This window comes from Dasypus novemcinctus, chromosome 14 (genome assembly GCF_030445035.2).
Source record: "Dasypus novemcinctus isolate mDasNov1 chromosome 14, mDasNov1.1.hap2, whole genome shotgun sequence".
In the NCBI taxonomy this organism is placed as follows: Eukaryota; Metazoa; Chordata; class Mammalia; order Cingulata; family Dasypodidae; genus Dasypus; species Dasypus novemcinctus.
Genome location: NC_080686.1, coordinates 33,704,168 through 33,722,569, shown reverse-complemented (window position 1 = coordinate 33,722,569; position 18,402 = coordinate 33,704,168). Strand labels below are relative to the sequence as shown.

At 40.6% G+C, this 18,402-nt stretch overlaps 2 pseudogenes; both read left to right on the top strand.

The window, feature by feature from the left end:
• LOC111760638 (ubiquitin carboxyl-terminal hydrolase 1 pseudogene) overlaps nucleotides 1-8,985 on the top strand; it is a 70,799-nt pseudogene extending 61,814 nt beyond the window's left edge.
• Nucleotides 8,986-8,991: 6 nt separating this feature from the next.
• On the top strand, nucleotides 8,992-15,019 carry LOC139436166 (ubiquitin carboxyl-terminal hydrolase 1 pseudogene; annotated as a pseudogene).
• The last annotated feature ends 3,383 nt before the right edge of the window (nucleotides 15,020-18,402 follow it).

Genomic DNA, 18,402 nt, shown 5'->3' with positions numbered 1-18,402 from the left:
TCTAACATGAGAGAATCAATTGTCAACATTTAAAAATTTGGAGATTTCATATAAATATATATTTTGGAAATCTTTGGGGGGTGGGGAACATGGGTGATCTGGCAACATAGGGTTCTCATTGAGGCAAGACTTGACTGTTGCCTGGTAGCCAGTGAGGATGCCACCATTTGTGGCATAGATTGAAAATGTCTAATTTCTAAACCACAGGGTTTAATGAATGGCAGGGTAGTGGGCATTCTCAGTGGTGATAAACCACTTTGTTCATCCAGTGTGGGATGCCCTCCCTTGTGTCCTACTGGGTTCTGTCTGGGGATGGGCTGCACATCTTTCCAGCATCACTCCCAGGGGAAGGACAATTGGTCAGCTCCCCCCAGATGCTCAGGGCATTCTGCCACCAGGATACTTACTTCCCTGTAAAGCATGCAGCCTTGGACTTGGAATGCATGCAAGATGGCTCTCCCCCTAGACTGAGTTCTCTGGTCACTAATATTCTCCGTTCATGATTGCACCTGGAGCACCTTTCAGAGTGCCTGGCATGTGGTAGGTGCAAATTAACCATATCAATGATGATGATGATGTAGCAGTAGGAAGAAGAGTAGTACAGACTGTGAAGATAGACTCTGTTCTAAATTCTGGCTCTCCCTCATTTCCATGGGCAAATTTCTTAATCCCCCTGAGCTTTGCTTTCTTTTTCTATAAAAAGAAGAGTTAGAAGAGAGATACTGCAAGACTAAATCACACAATGAAATCATTTGAACATAATACCTAGCTCACACTAGGTCAGTAAATTTGAGTTACCTCCCCCTTTTACATACTTGTGGAATAAATGCAAGTTGAAAGCAGAACAGTAGATTTATAGATTCATAGACACTAGCATTATCTCTAGGAATACATCAGCTTGCCCCCTAGGAGAAAGAAACTTGTCTACAGAAAACTGGATACTTAGACATGTTTAAATTTGTGAATTTATGGCTCGATGAATAAGCTGTAATCTCTTGCATTAAAATGCCATTTTGCCATGAATTGTTTCTGGGTGTGTGTCTCAGGGAGCCCTAGTTCACCATTCCTGTGTCTATTCTTATATGCTAGAGTGATTTAGAGTCGGGTTTTTCCAAAGTTGTTTTTGCAACAACAGTGTGGTTTTATTTAAGACCTACCTGCCTCTTAGCCTGTTTTACTGCTACTCAACACATCTTCTCTACAAAATCTTCAACTCTCCATCCCTGGATTTAACGTTGCCTTCTTTGGCATCTCCATGGCACTTGGTCATTACATCTTAAGACATTTCTCACCTAGTATTTTGCATAGTAGTTATTTGTTCACTTGGAGTATGCCCTTCTGTCCCCATAAGATCTGGGTACAGAGGTAGGAAGCCCCTGATCCCCTCTGTAGTCCATCAGTAGTGACATGATGAAAGTAAGAATGAAGCTAAGGTAACAGCAGAGTGTGCAACTTCACCATCAAGTATGATTTGCAGGCAACTCTGCACCTGGGGCCACCTCATGCATGAAATGACAGCTTGGGGGTATCTGGAACAAAGCAGGGTGCTAATAACTGTACACATTCTGTGACTCATACCAAGAACTTTTGTGCCTATCCTACCAAAAACAAAATAAAAGGCCCAGAATAAAAATGTCTAGAGTCCCAGTCTATGTAGGAAACACATACGGTAATGAGATCCCATAAATGCCCTGCTTCATCTGGTGCTGAGACATCTGACCAGCTTGCAGCATTATTAAAAGAAAGCTTCTCACTGTCTCCAGTCGTGACTCAGAGACTTCAATTTCATAAGGGGTAAAGCATATCCGGGGGAGGCAGGGGACCGGCATTCACTACCGCCAGGCCAGCCAATCCCAGCTTGGTTAGGGAGATGTTAGGATGGCACGGGAGGGAGGCGTGTGTTGAGTTTAAGAAACCATGTGGTGCATTTACAATCGTTTTAAAAAATGGCACATGGCAGAAATGAAAAGAGCAGCTTCTGAAATACTCTCTACCCATGACATAGGTAGAGCCGGCTCACCCAGTCTACAGAACAAGGGAGAGGCAGACTCTGCCACATCTGCAACTCGGTTTGGACATCTGAGCCTGACCATGGCTACAGAAGATTATACCAAAGCTCTGTGGGCCAAGTCAAGGAAATGAATAATAAAGTAACTTACCCAGTGCCTGCTCTTGGCCAGATACTGTGCTAGATGCCTTATGTACACTATTGCTAATCTTCACCATATCCCTACAAGGTGATGGTTTTCATCGCTAACCTACATATGAGGAGACTAAGGCTCAGGGAATTTAAGGAAATTGGTCCAAAGCCACACCAGGCATAAATGTCTGAGCTGGGATTTAAAGACAAGTCCATTTGAATCCAAAGCCTAGATCCTTTATATGTCAGACTCTCTAGGAAACAGAAATTCTATAATAGGAAGCATCCTTTTGAGAAATTACAGCACTTACATCCTTTAGAAAACAAAGAGAGTGTAAGCATTTGCCTCACCCAACAAGGGGTCATCCTAGTCATTCATGTAAGAGAGAAGCCCGGAAATGCTATCAGGTTGTATGATGTAGGGATGAGGAACTTGAATTCTGAGCCAGGCTGAGCCCAAATCATAGCACCATTCATTAGCTATGAACCATAAACAAATCACTTAACTTCTCTATGCCGCAACTGACTTATGCTAAGAGTTAAGTGACCATCTGTATAAAGTAGTAGCTTATCGTTTTTGGTAAAAAGTACTTAATTGTTTTGTTGTTACTCCCCCTAGCTCCACCTACCCAACCTAGTGCCTCCTCCTGTATCCCCAAGAGAAAGTCACCCTCCCTGACAGGGTAGACAAGCTCCTCCAGGAACAGGTCCTTGCCCTGCAGCGGCAACATTAGCTCTCCAACTGCTCCTGAAGACCCCTGCACCACTCCCCATCTTTCTCCACCCCAGCAGCCGAGCTCCGCCTCACTCCCCCGAGGAAGGAGCTCAAACGTGGCTTCCTTCAGGAGGTGGCTCAGCCGTGCCTCCTCTGTGCTGCCCCACCGCAGCTCGTGTGTCCTTGCTGGCACTCATCATCACGTTACACTGAGGACAGTGACCATTTCTTCATCTTTATGTACCTAGTACCGTGCCCAGAATCTAGTATTTCGAAGAATACAATCAATGCTTGATAAGCCAGGTTGAAGCCCAAAGAGCAGAACATTGGCAGAAATTGTGAGCTCCTTGGGGGCAGTCTTTGTACCCACTTGCTCCCTTCCACATTAAAGATGTGTTCACTGAATCTAAGATATAATACATTAGTATATGAGGGGATCAATTATGGCTACCCAGGTCAGAGCCATACCTGCAAAGGCAAAAAAAAACCCAAGTAATTCAAGGCAGTGGCTCTCAAAGTGTGGTCTCTGGACAGGCAAGATCAGCATCACCTGGGAGCCCCTTAGAAATGCAAATGTTTGTCATCCCCTTACAATCCTCAGACCACATGAATCAGAAACTCTGGGGATGGAGCCCAGTGACATGTTTTAAAAGCCTTACTTGTGCCTGACTATGATGTACTCTGATGGTTGAGAGTGAGTGATCCAGGAGAAAGGAGGTGGCATCAAGCTGGAGGAAATGATGACCAAGGGCTGGGCAGAAAGTCCTGTCCAGTTTGGATATATTGATGCATCAGACAAGAAACCTTTTGCATTATCTTTTTTACATGACACTGCCAGATTTGTTGAAACAATCCTGAGTTTTTGAAGAATGTCATTAACATGGAGTGTTTGTTGCTGGAAACTGCTGGCAGTGGGTCCTTCAGGGAGAAGCTTTTACTTCCCACAGCTGAGAAGGGTCAAAGGAGGGAACTGTGCCTTGAGAATCAAAATTTTTGGCTGTAGAAAAAGATCCAATTTCCCCCCAGATCGTCTCTGAACAGCCATTTGGATCCAGCCAGCTATTGTACTAATTCACATGAAAGTGGAAATACACCTGTTGCACTAGGGAATAGATGGTGGTGGAAGAGGGGAGCGGGACCCAGTTCAAGGTGGTCTGACCTGGGGCCAGTTACACAGCCTTAGGCAGGTAACATCAAGTGGGCCTTACTGAGGCCTCCTGCTGGGTGAGATTTTTAAGGTCCTGTGGGGGCTGAGGGGAAACAACCTGAACCAACGTCATGCAAGTGCCCACTCACTTATTCAGGTTGAAGGCCAGCGCATGACAAAGCTTATCTATCCACAGGGGATTGGTGGCCAGACAACTGCGGGTGCCCAAACAACTCTCACGGGCTGTGGAAGAGGGATGAAATAGATGTCCTCTGTCTGGAATTCCCTAGGATGTCTCTAACTTTTTAAAATTCTCAGCATGGTACCATTATTTTCTAAGGTTCTGTTACTTGGGCCACATCCTCTCTCACTCATCAAGTGTGGGTTGTATACTTGGAGCTTGATTCTGGGATTGGTACCAGGCATACAAAGATGAAGAGGAAATGTTCCCTGTCCTCAAGGAGCTTTCGGTCTATGAGGGGAATAATTCATGAGCCCAGATATGTGCTGCAAGGTGGAGTGAGAGCTCTGTGGGGAATGCAGGGGGGGGGTCAGGCAGGGTAACCTCAAGGGGAGGCCCCAGCTGCCTGAGTGGTGAAAGGTGAAGGGTGAATCGACAAAGTAACTTGCAGAGAGACTTTCCGCAGCTCTGGATTGTTTTTTCATATCAGATATTAGCATTTTAAGGAAGATGTAAAACGAGGTCATGGTCTCTGTTCACCCCTCAAGGCTGGTATATTTACCCCGTGTGGCAATGAGCCACACATAACCCACGATGTCCTGGGCCAAAAGTAGCCCCACAGTAATTCCTTCAGGTCCTGGCCTGTCCGCATTGCAACTGACATCCCTCAGACTACTCAAGTTGGGAAGATAGTGAGAACGGAAAGTTTGCCTTTTTCATTCTTTTATCACTCCCAGCATCCAGCCCCGTATCACTGGAACAGATGAGGTGTTGAATAAGTATGTGTTGAGTCCATCTGGACCACTGCTGAGTCACTTCAGGAATTCTGAGGCAACCAACATGTGGTCACTCCTCAGAACACCAGAGATCAGCACATTCTGCTGAGCATAACCCACTACTTCTTAGCATTTCATCTTATGTTGCCAGAAGACACTCCCTACCAACACTCTGATTTTTATGCACACTCAAGTCCAAGTATTGGCAGTCTCTGCTGATTCCATCTGGAATTAGCCCAGAGAAGTTTCGCTTAGCTATTTCACTGTCACTTCTAGGACTGTGCCCTTACAGTATGTACCAATCTGAAGCCTACTCTGAGCTTTTTCTTGAAAGAGAAGTCTGCCCCTCAGTCGTGCAGCTCTGGAGTACATTAATGAGTACTAATAACTACACATTTTCCCAGGAGCAACAAACGAGCATACCCGGGCTACATTGCAGGCTGATCAATTCAAATATTTATTTCACAGGATCCTTAGCAGCAGGGCCCTAAATATGGTTAACTCTTGGCACAAGTGAATTGAGCTGCCACTGAAGCAACCACACGGGGGCCTGACCGAATGCCCAGAGTCAACCCATCAAAACAGACACTTGTTGAAGGAGTATGGATATGCAGGAACACTCAGTAAACACTTACTAAGCATTACCAGGCACTGGGAACTGTGCTCAGGACAGATTAGGCAGAAGGAACCAGAAACCACCAGAGTCAGTCTTGCAGAATCAATAGCAACATCCACAAACTTGCTTAAAGCAACGAGCACCTCTGAGACAAACAAGAACTAATTCTGGATGCCCCTCTCTCTCCTCCCCCTCCATCCCCTACCCAGCTACAATTTTCACAGCACAGGTACGGAGCTGCGCCTGATGAGAGTTCTGCCAAGTCCGCTCAGGTTCGGGGCCCAGGAGCCATGAAGTCCAGTTGGGGAAGTGTGCGGTGCTGCCCTGCTGAGGAGCCTCCTGTCGCTTGCAGGTTGCTTAGTGAGCACCAAATCAATAAAAGCACTTCCTTTACTGCCATCAGGTAGCTGTATGCTCTCAGTTACACCTCCCAAAGACTCATCACAGCCCAAACCCAGGTAAGAGAGATTACTCCCACGACTCAGTAACTGAAGAAGTTCAATGGCCTCTCTGGGGCTACTTAATGCGCACGAATTTTACAGGCAGAGACTGAGCCTGTTGGGTAAAGCTGCCTATATCAGTTGGTCTTAATCTTTTTTGGTTCCCTGGACCCTTTTGCCAGTTAGGTGAAAACCACGGATGCTTTACTAAGCCCACACTCTGCTGTGTATTTTTTAATAAATATATCATACCTGCACCACAAGGATTTTTTAATTTAAATTCACGCTCACGGACCCCTGGTTAAGAACCCCTGAAAGTGAAGGAGAGATGCCGTGCTTGCCCAGGACAGGTACTGCACTAAGGTGTTTTGGCCCCCTGCTGAGCCCTCTGTCAGTGTGGTTTGGGGGTAGACTGCATCACTTGTGGGACTTGTGAAAAGTAGGGTCCCAGGCCCCATCCCAGATCTACAGGATAAGATTCTCTAGAGGATGGTGAATATTTTTCACAACACTGATTTATAGGTACATATTGATTTTATATGGAATCAGTGCAGAGAAGTCTCTAGCAATCAGGGGAGTATGTTATAGAGGCTCTGCTCATCTCTTGTTTGTGCAGCTTTGGACTAAGAAAGTTGACCCTCTGCAGAAGCCTGGAAGGAAATAAGAAGGGGGGATGGTGTTGATAAGAAAGGGGAGGGTATTTTCACTTCTCCATTAAACATTGAAAAGTAAGGCCAACAGGAGGAAAAAATCAGGCCATGTTATGGAAAAAGAAAAATAATATGTGAATTAGTTTTCTGCTTCTTCCCCAGCACTTTTCAGGTTTAAGTCCTGTACTATTTGCAGTAAAATTAATGATTTACCTTTCATACTGGCCACAAAATTAAAACTGTAAAACTATCCAGGTCTGAATTTGAACCCCAGGATTCCCTTCCAACATGGCCTAGGACAACTCTTCAAGCAAGATCATAGTTGCACATTGAAGGTACACTTCCACCAAACTCACAACAGATCAGTTGAAAATCCTCATCGATATATTCAACCCCAAACCTCTTACCTGGGTTATGTTAAACAAAAACTTGCTTTAGAAATTAACCTCAAAAAGTCTAGAATCCAGATTTGGTTTCAGAATTGAAGAGGTAGAGAAGAATTTCCAGAGAAGAGAGCCTGAGAGGCCTTAGAATCGAGTCCAGAGAAGGACTTGCTGAAGAAATAGGCATTTACAGAGTCAAGTCCAAATTTGGTTTCATAACTGAAGATCTAGATTCCACGTCCAGGGAAAATGAGAACCTGCTGGGGTATTAGAACAAAGATAAGACAGGGAAAAAAATCTTTGAGATGAGAGTTCAAGGCTTAGAGGCTGCATGAAATAGCACTAACCTTACTAGCAACAGTTCTATTTCTCTGGAACCAAAATGAGGGGGCACAGAAACAAGTTCAGTGTATGTGATATTATTACTCTGAGCCTCAACTCTTTCTCACACTTCCTGGGAATGCATCCTTCCTCTGAGACTGCAAGTCAAGCATCCTGGAAATGGTACCTAAGACTTGAGGAGGCAAATACAGGTCTAAGAGGCACTCCACAGCCCTACTGACCCAGGCTGGTGCTAGAGTTCAGCAGAGCTTGAGGACATGGAAAATAAAACTAATACACATCATTATGCAACCATCAGAGTAATAATTGATTCAGGCAAAAATCATCAGTGCATGTGAAAACCATAAAGCAGCACCTGAGCTCCTTTCCATTCCAGGGTGGACCCAGATGCCCTCCTTGGGAATGTAGATAGCGTGGGCATGAAGAAGGACCAAGTAATGGCCTGGGTTCCCACTCTTGAGAGCAGATGGTTTCTCCCCCACATGGTGGGGAGCCCACCAGTCTTTCCTAGGGACAGGGACCCCAAGAGCTAGTGGCAGGGACTCACTTGCTATACCCACACCCATCCCAGTTGGACTGGTCAGCATCACTGCCCTAGGCTTCAATTTTGGTCATGATATAATTGGTGATTCCACATTTTCCCTATAAATTAATTTGTGTCATCTCCTTGTGATTTGAAGAGAAAATGCCTAGTGTCATAATGGGTTTTCAAGAGGTAGTCCATCAAAGAAAAACAGACTTTCCTTGAAGTTTTTTTCTAGAAAAAGAGCTTTGAATTTCACAGGCTCTCAAGAAAATGAAGAAAAGCCTTCTAGATAAGGATCAGAAATTGTTCAAGTTGTTCCTGCAGCACAATCCTCCCCCATAAACTGTGAGAAGAGAGAATACTTGCTGTGGGACTGAATAATTTTGGTAATACTTCTTATCTTAATAGTATACTTCAGGTATTATATTTTTGTCCTGGTTTTAAATTTGGAGTGAAGCACCTGTTTAATATTATTTCAAGGAAGAAAGACATCCTAAAGGATGAAGCCAACCAAAAACGTAGATAAGGGAAATTGCAAAGAAGATTCTTTGGCAAGTTATCACCTAAAATGCTGTTTACAGTCCTTAATCATTTCAGTTGAACAGCTTCAGGCTAATTTTCTCTTAAATCTAGAGAAATATACTGATGACCTTGCTATGAAGCCAAGGTGACAGCTTAACACACTCAAGGAACTCAACCCTATGTATGAAGGATATCTGCAGCGTGATGCACAGGAAGTATTACGATGTATTTTGGGAAACATTCAAAAAACATGCCAACTCCAAGAAGTGAAAAATGTGGCAGAATTATCTACTAAGCCACAAGAAATCCCTCATCAGAAAGAAGAAATGAGTGGGATTAACAGCACAGTGTTGACAATATTAGGCATTTTGAAGATTGTAAAGGAAAACTCCCAAAAGGAAATGCAAAAAGAAAAAGTGACATGGACTTTGGTAACATGAAGGGAAAAACTAAAGTACTCAAGGAACACCAGTCATTAGAAAAGAACCAGAGAAAAACTAGATCAAAAAGAAAAGCTATAGGGAAGTGGACTTGGCTCAATAGATAGAGCTCAATGGATAAAGTGTCCACCTACCACATGGGAGGTCCAGGGTTCAAACCCAGGGCCTCCCTGACCCATGTGGAGCTGGCCTATATGCAGTGCTGATGCGCGCAAGGAGTGCCATGCCACGCAGGGATGTCCTCCGAGTAGGGGAGCCCCACGCGCAAGAAGTGCACCCTGTAAGGAGAGCCACCCAGTGCGAAAGAAAGTTCAGCCTGCCCAGAAGCGGTGCCACACACATGGAGGACTGATGCAGCAAGATGATGCAACAAAAAGAGACACAGATTCCCAGTGCCATTGACAAGAATAGAAGCAGACACAGAAGAACACACAGAGAACAGATAACTGGGGAGGGGGGAGAAATAAGTTAAAAAAAATAAGTCTTTAAAAAAAAAAAAGCTATAGGTGATATGTTAGAGATTCTCCTAAAATAATTTCCAAGTATGCTTCTGAAAATGAGAGTACAAGGCCCTCACAAAAGAAATCAAAAGTTGAAACAAATTGGTTTAATTCTGCAACTAAGAAACAGCATTCTTTCTAAAATCTGTCGTCTCGGAACAAACCAGGGATCCAACGGACAATCTAAAGAAAATTAATATGATCTTGAAGAGGATTTGGGGAAGTGTGAAAATGGTAACCATTTAAAGGTTAATTGTTGTGAACTTGAATCTCCAGGTAATAAGGTTAAATTCATTAATGTTTATCAAGTTAAGTCCATAAATAAAGGTGTGGAGCAAATTGGTTTTCAAGAAGTGGAGAAATTATTTCAAAGTCAGCTGGTATTAAGAATTTGTTGCTTGGAATGTGAAAGTTTAACAGAAAGAAGAGATTTTTCAGGACTTCAGTAGTCCTGTATAAGAAGAAGAGCTTTCCAAAGTGGAGGAAAGTTCTGAAATTTCTCCAGAGCCAAAAACAAAAATGAAGACACTGAGATGGGCAATTTCACAATTTGCTTCAGTGGAGAGGACTGTAGGAGAGGATAAATATTTCTGTGAAAATTGCCATCATTATACTGAAGCTGAATGAAGTCTATTATTTGACAAAATGCCTGAAATTATAAACATTCATTTGAAGTGCTTTGCTGCTAGTAACCTGGAGTTTGACTGTTTCGGTGGCGGACTTTCCATGATCAACACTCCTTTATTGACTCCCCTTAAATTGTTATAAGAAGAAAGGAGCACAAAACCAACCAATGATAGCTCTGGATTATTTACAGTTGTGATGAATAATGGCATTACAATTAATAGTGGGCATTAACATCGTTTCTGTTGAAGTCACTGATCTTAACGCTTTAAAACTAGATCAGGGAAATTTTGTGTTTGACCAAATGGGTGAACCACTGAATGAAAAGGAAGAATGGGGAGTGGTTGAAAATTATGACAATGAAGAAGTGTCTGTTAGAGTCAATGGAAACACACAGCCAAGTTTTGAACAACAACAAAAAAAGGTAGAAGCTATTGGACTTCATGAAGCACAAAAGAGCAAAGCAGATTATGAGGTATACAACAAAATAATCCTATTGAGGTTGCTAGTACAAAATTTGTTGAATAGAGAAATTCTGAAATTAACAATACTAATGGGATACATGAATCTGATAGAAAAAGGAATCCATTAACCAAATAGGCATTGACTTTTGTGGATTTGAGAACAAAATTTAATATGTAGTGCAAAGCTTAAAGGAGTATGAGGGGAAATGGTTGCTTTTTGATGATTCCGCAGTGAATGTTAATAAAGAGAGGTACTTTTTGAATTCTCTTTCCTCTTCTGCATCTCCTACATCTACTCCTTACTTGTTTGCTTTTTAAATTCAAGTGCTTATATTTGTATTCTCCATGTTTTGGAGTAATTATGCACATGATGTTTATAAGTCCTGTGGTTTTTCAGCTAAGAAGCAGAATTTCATTCAGTATCTTTCATTTTATAACACAGATGTGAAGCCAAATCTCTGCTGGGCTGTACTGGAGCACTAAGAGTCTAGATGTGTGTATTCACGGTGATGTTCATTTTGTGTCTTGAAACACTTTAAAAAGTGTTTTAGGAAACTGATAGCCCCCTCCTACCTTTAGAAGAATTTTATATGCATTTATGAAGATGATTCTGTACTCTAGTAAACCAGTTTTGGAGGGCATGGACTAATTTGTATCTCTAATCATATTCTGCATGATATGTATATAATACATCAAACTTAGAGGTGTGACCTTAAATCTAACTTTTTTCAAAAACTGGGAGGTTCATAAAATTTGAACTGCTTAAACTATGTATAAAACCACTCTAATTTTTTTACTCTCACATTTCTATCAGAAATATAGCTAGATTCAATTAAAATAATGTTTGTGTGTAAAGATAGATAGAAAATAAACAATTACCTTTAATAATACTTGTTACTTTCTGGCAGTCGAAGTGTAGAATTTTTCAAATAGGAATTGTGCTTGGTCCACCAAGTTGTCATGTTTAAAAGTTTACAATAAAAATTATCACGTCTTGGTTGACCTTTAAAGTAGACATCTAACTTTATGGAATTCAAGCTAGGGGACTTAATGTTTGGGTACACATAAAAACTTGGTTAAATTTTGATTATAAACATAGCACACTAAACTAGTAAATGACCAGTTATCTTAAGACTTGTTAAAGGACATTGTTGGCACTAAGAATATTTCTTAAAAATGATTCTAAATATGTAAATGCTATTGGAATAACACTGTTACACCCTTTCAACAAATATCAATGCCTTGAAACTAATAAATTACACAATTAAAAAAAACAAACCTGGGAAACGGACTTGGCCCAGTGGTTAGGGCATCCGTCTACCACATGGGAGGTCCGCGGTTCAAACCCCGGGCCTCCTTGACCCATGTGGAGCTGGCCATGCGCAGCGCTGATGTGCGCAAGGAGTGCCGCGCCACGCAGGGGTGTCCCCGCATAGGGGAGCCCCACATGCAAGGACTGCGCCCCATAAGGAGAGCCGCGCAGCGCGAAAGAAAGTGCAGCCTGCCCAGGAATGGTGCTGCCCACACTTCCCGTGCCGCTGACGACAACAGAAGCTGACAAAGAAAGACGCAGCAAATAGACACAGAGAACAGACTACTGGGCGGGGGGGGGGGGGGGGGGGATTTGGGTGATTAAATAAATAAATAAATCTAAAAAAAAAAAAGGAGCATGTTTAAAAAAAACAACAAACCTTGCAGTGAATGTTTAATAGAGAACAAGATATGTATTGTCTCATATAATCTCCCCAAAGATTATTTATTATTTACAAAAGGAAAATTGGTGAATTTTCAATGGAGAAACTTGGCAGACTCCACCTTAATAATCTACTCAAAATTCACTTCACCAACAACACAGCAGGATATGAGGTGCCTCCTGGTGTGAAACATCTAAGAAGGACACAATATTCTTTCTGTGGTAATTACTACCAAAAGTGCATAAATTTAATTCAATCATAAGGAAACAGCAGAGAAGCAAAATTGAATGATATTCTACAAAATAGCCTATCTGTACTCTTAAACCATGGACTGAATAATTGCAATAAGGATGAAGAGAGAGTATGCTAATTCTGGATATTTAGAGAGAAAGTCTTTGAAGTTTTCTTTATGTAGTATGTGCTACCATTTATGTGAGGGAAAGGACACAAATTCAGAGACCTGTTTATGCCTAAATTTCTCTCCAAAGATGCTGAAGAAACTGGTAACATCAATTATATCTTGGGAAGTAAGATGGAAAATTGGGGTTGGATAAAGAACTGTGTTTCACTCTAATTTTTTTTTTTCTTTTTACTCTTTATTGTAGTACCAAATATACAACTCAAAATTTCTCAATTTAGCCATTTTCAAGTGTACAATTCAGTGGTATTAATTCTATTCACAATATTGTGCTACCATCACTAACATCCGTTACTTCAACTTTTTCATCACCTCGAAGAGAAACTCTATACCCATTATACCCATTAGGCAAATAACTCCCTTTTCACCTCCCCCATCCCCGCCATGGCCACTGGGAACTTGTAATCTACTATCTGTCTTTATGAAGTTTGCTTACTATTGGTAAAATGAGATCATACAATCATGCAATATTTATCTTTTTGTGTCTGGCTTATTTCACTCAACATGACATTTTTGGGGTTTATCCATGTTGTAGCATGTATGAGAACTTCATTCGTTTTTATTGCTGAATAATATTCCATTCTGCATGCCTGGGGGTGTCATTTAAATGACGGGAAAGACTGGTGGTCAGTTTATCACATAATAGGCTTACAATAGCCATGTAGATATTGTAAGTAAATAGTTGATCAGTGGTGGTCCTCAAGCAAGAGCTCTAGACTGAAGGTACAAACCTGGTCTTTCAAATTTTGCAAAGAAAGAGAGCATGCAATATTAAGAGACACTCAGATTTTAAAGAATTCTAGCAATAGATCACATATTTAAAATGACATTTGTACAAATTCTTTGAAACATTGTTTTTAATATGGCAGATGGTAAATCACCTAAATAGGCATTGAAAGAGTGGTTAAATATATTGTAATATGCCAATAAATGGGAATATTATATAGTTGGTAGAAAGGATGGGATAACTTTATATATTCTGATATAGAATGGTACACAAGGGGTAAGGTTCAGTGAAGAAATAAAGGGTGCAGAACAAAATGAAGAAAAAAAAATAATCCAGGTCTAATCAGAGCACGGGAAAATAGACACTTCCATATGTCTTGGGGGAGGGAGGGTCAGAACTGGTGCAGCCTTTTGGAGAGGAATTTGCCGATAACTATCTAATAAAAAATGCACTTACTCTTGGACTCAATCATTTCATTACCAGGAATGAACTCTACAGATATACTCTGCCTGCCAATATATGCCAATAGCATATAGATTGCTAAAATAAAGATTTCTACAAGGATTTCTCAATTGCATTCACCTAGTTTATATACTTTCAGTTCTTTATAAAACTAGGGTACTACTATAAATGATATCATAATTTTACCAATAAAATAATCTAATACACCAGTTAAGGGTCATGACAAAGAGAATTTACGCTATTGAGTCCCTACTAGTGCTAAGTAAGGGACTATAGCTTAACCTCTTCAACAACCTAGCAATTTTTATATGATTTTCCACATTTTTTTAGGCAAGAAAACTGAGGCTTAGAGAGGTCATGGAACTGGTCCAAGGTCATAGCTGACAAGTGCAGAATCAAGCTCCAGGATTCTTCCTCTTTGCCAGACCTCTTTTAGTTTACCAGGAAAAGGAATGTCTGAGAGTAACAATGCTTTTTTTTTTCCAAGATTTATTTTTTTTCTCTCTCCTCCCCCCCCCCCCCCAGTTGTCTGCTTTCGTGTCCATTTGCTGTGTCAAGACTAGAGTTCTGAGTAAATTTACCTTGTTTCAATACAACATTTTGAAAAATCAAGAAAGAATAGGGACCATTATGTTGACAGATTATGTAGGAGGACAGATTATGTAGGAGTTCCAATGTTTTCAACCAATTTCAATGACTGAAAGGAGTGGGAAAACACTCCTGTGATTTCCTAGCTCTTTTCAGCTGCTTTTCTCTTGGCACACGAAACTTCCATCACGGTCTCACAGCAGTGGAAGAATTATTTCCATCTCCCAGAGGAATTGAAGATTTCTTTCTAATAGCCCTGTTCAGCTCTTGAGTAAATAGAAATAATTCCACCACCTCTTTCAAACTTAGTCCGTCATATGCATAATAACGGATGCTGGATGATGTGTAGAAATGTGTGGCTGAGCTCAGATTCACAGCCTGAGGTTACAAGGCTCCACGCCAAGTTTTCACCTATATCGAATCATTCAGCAGGCTTAACCACTCTGCCTCTACCCAAAGGAAAATACTAATGTGATTTAACTGCAGTTAAGAATTCCAGTAGGTACTTACTAAATGTGGCATAATGTTTTCCATGCGTAGAGAAAAGGAAATCATTTTGTTAATCTATGCCTCACTCCAAACAATCACATTTCAGAGCTCAATCCTTAGTCAAAGCTGGAGCAATTTCATGAACTTTAGGTTTATTTGGTATAAAAAAATATAATTAGGGAAAATACAATCAATTCATAGACAAAAGAGCTTAAAAAAGGTTTTTATGGCTAAAGCGCATAAAGAATATTAGGCAGGTTTTGTTTTATAAGATCATGTTAAGACTCTGCTCATCACTTCTCTTTGACTTCACTATTTAAAATAATTGCAATGACATGATGCAGGTGGAGGGGATTAAGCTAATAATGTAGAGAGAAGGGAGAAATTCGTTGTGCAAACGAGAGTGAAAGTCTAGCTAAGGGAACTACATGAAAGGGGATAAAGGTCTGGAAGAGAAAGTGTTTCTGGCTAGATGTGCGGAACTGCAGGCAGCATGATCATAATCCTGTTTGTAGTTTGTCTGTGATCTCTTGCCAAAGTCAGATAATTTAGCAACGGTAGGAAAAAAGGAATGATTTACCTTATAGCTAACATGGCAGGAAAATCATTTTACTGTGCGTTTTGCAGGCAATGGAATGGAGGAGACAACAGCCAAGAGTTTACAATGAAAAGGTAGCATTGTGTATGGTGAAAAACTATTCCAGAGAACTTCTAAGGAGTTGAGAATACAGATTTGAAATGAAGAAAATCAAGGCCAATGGATGAGGTCAGTGTTGAACTGTCTTAACCTGGAAAATCACAGGCAAGTATTTCAGTTAAAAAAGACAATCTTAGGAGTTGTTGCTTCTTACCAGGATGGCTTAGCAAGTTGTGACTTCAAAGAGAGCACTCCAGTGGTGAAAGGATGATGCTGTGTTTTCCTCCACTTGGGTCGGGGGTGGGGGTGGGGGTGGAGAGAACAGATGGCTGTGATCAATTTGACTGCCTCTTTGGGAGGATGGTGTAAACCATGTTGTAAGCTAAAGAGTAAAACATATGAGTAGTTTTAAGGAGGTGTTTAATGCTCAAGGTTGTTAGATGGGATGTTTTACCCAGTAGAAATGGGTTTAAATATAAATGGCCCTAGTGATGGGAAATGCTTCAAAAATAGCTGTGGTTAGGCAAAACTGAAGAGTTTACTGTTAGAGTGCCCAAATCCATAAAAGCAATGGGGATAGACTGAAGAAAAGACAAATGGAACAAATTCTTGTAGAGATTTTAGAAACTGGGTTTTATTCTACAAAATATTTATCTAATTAAGATATTAATATACTTCGTAAGGGTGGCCCCATTTGTTTTCAGCATTACAATGTGGTTAGTTACAAAAAAATAAGCACCTGCATTTTCTCACCTCCTTTACAGCTAGAGTTGGTCACAAGGTGTTATTCCACCAATGATGTATCAACAGAAAGGACTGAACAAGCTTTCAAAGGCCATCAAAGGCTATCATCACAACTGGAACATGTTCTTTTGTTCTTTCCCCCTCCCAACGTTCCCCTAATATAAGTACAGGTTGAGCTCCAGATGCCATTTTGGTACCATGAAAACAAGAGCCACATCCTGAGGGTGGGCAAGCACCCAAGTGCTTTGATTTATGTGAAGTTGCCAGGCCAGTCCTGAATCACCTACGTAAATTCTGCATGAGATAAAAAATTTTTTAAAGCACAAAAAAACACACCCCTAATTTAAGTAATTTGGTTTTCTTGCAGGGCAGGGTATGGATCTCTGTTACTCAAAAGACAACCCAGTTCCTCTTTTACAGAGAGAGTAATAGGCACACATTTGACTTTTCCTTTATCATTTTACTGCTAGGGATTCATTCCTTTGATTTAACAAGCTCAAATGTGTAAAATGCAAAAATTCCCCTGCAAAATCACATTAAGCTCTGTAAAGTAAATAGTATCTGACTACTTTGCTCCCAAAGATAACCATTTAGCCACCAGTCAGAAAGAGAATATTACTTTTAAAAGTACTTAAAAGTACTCATTCCCCAGTGTAGAGTGTACAATGAAAAGGAAGCACTATTTACAATGGGAAACTAGTCCAGAGAACTTCTTAGGAGTTGAGAATTGTTGGGGATTGAATCACGTCCCCCACAAAAGGCATGTTAGGTTCGAACCCCTAGTGAGGTTACTTCATTTATGATGTGGCTCAGCTGGATCAGCATAGGTCTTATCCTATTACTAGAGGCCTAAGAGGGAAGGTCATAGGAAGAAAAACCATGGGGAGCAGCCAGAAGCGGGAAGTCAATAGAACCTGAAAGAGAAAGGAGGAGGTGCTGCCATGTACATTGCCATGTGACAGAAAAAGGAAGGAATAACGACCACCAGCAGCCGCCCCAGAAAGTCAGTCTTCGGGTAGAAAGCAATATCTTGCTGATGAGTCAATTTTGACCTTCTCCTAGCCTCAAGATTGGGAGCCAGTAAATTCTCATTGTTTAAGTAAACCCATTATATGCTATTTGTTTTACCAGCCCTGAAACTAAAACAAAGGTATTTGGCAAAATCAAGCAGCCCTTCCTGATAAAAACTCTTAGAATGTAGGGATAGAAGGAAACTTCCTCAATATATAAAAAATTCAGAGCCAACATCATACTCAATGGTGAAAGACTGAAAGTTTTCACTCAAAGATCAAGAACAAGACAAGAAGGCCCACTGTTCATGTTATTCAGCATTGTGCTAGAAGTTTTAGCCAGAGCAATTAGGCAGGAAAAAAGAAATAAACAGAATCTAAATTGGAAAGGAAGGTATAAAACATTCCTTGTCTGCAAATCACATAACCTTATATATATAGAAAATACTAAAAAAATCTCCTAAAAAGCTACTAAAATTAATAAGTAAATTCAGCAAAGTGGCAGGGCACAAGATCAAATGCAAAAATCAATACTGCTTCTGTATATTAGCAATGAACAATCTGAAGTGGAAATCAAGAAAAAAATTCCATTTACAACAGCAATTAAAAGAATTAAATATCTAAGAATAAATCTAGCCAAAGATGTAAAGGACTTATACACAGAAAACTACAAAACATTACTAAAAGTATTCAAAGAAGATCTAAATAAATGGAAGGACATTTTGTGTTCATGGATTGGAAGACTAAGTATTGTTAAGATGTAAATTTTACCCAAAGTGACTTACAGATTCAATGCAATCCCAATCAAAATTCCAAAGCCTTCATTGCAGAAATGGAAAAGCCAATTATCAAATTTATGTGGAAGGGTAAGGGACCCTGAATAGTCTAAAAACATCTTGAAAAAGAAGTATGAAGTTGGAGGGCTTACATGTCCTGATTTTAAAACTTATCACAAAGCTAAAGTAATCCAAACAGCATGTTACTGGCACAAGGACAGAAATATAGACCAGTGGAATAGAACGAAGAGTTCAGAAATCAACCCTCACATCTTTGGCCAAAAGATTTTTTACAAAATTGCCAAATACATTCATTGGAGAAAGAATAGCCTCTTCAATAACCAGTGATGGGAAACCTAGATCTCCATTTGTAAAAAAAATGAAGGTGGAC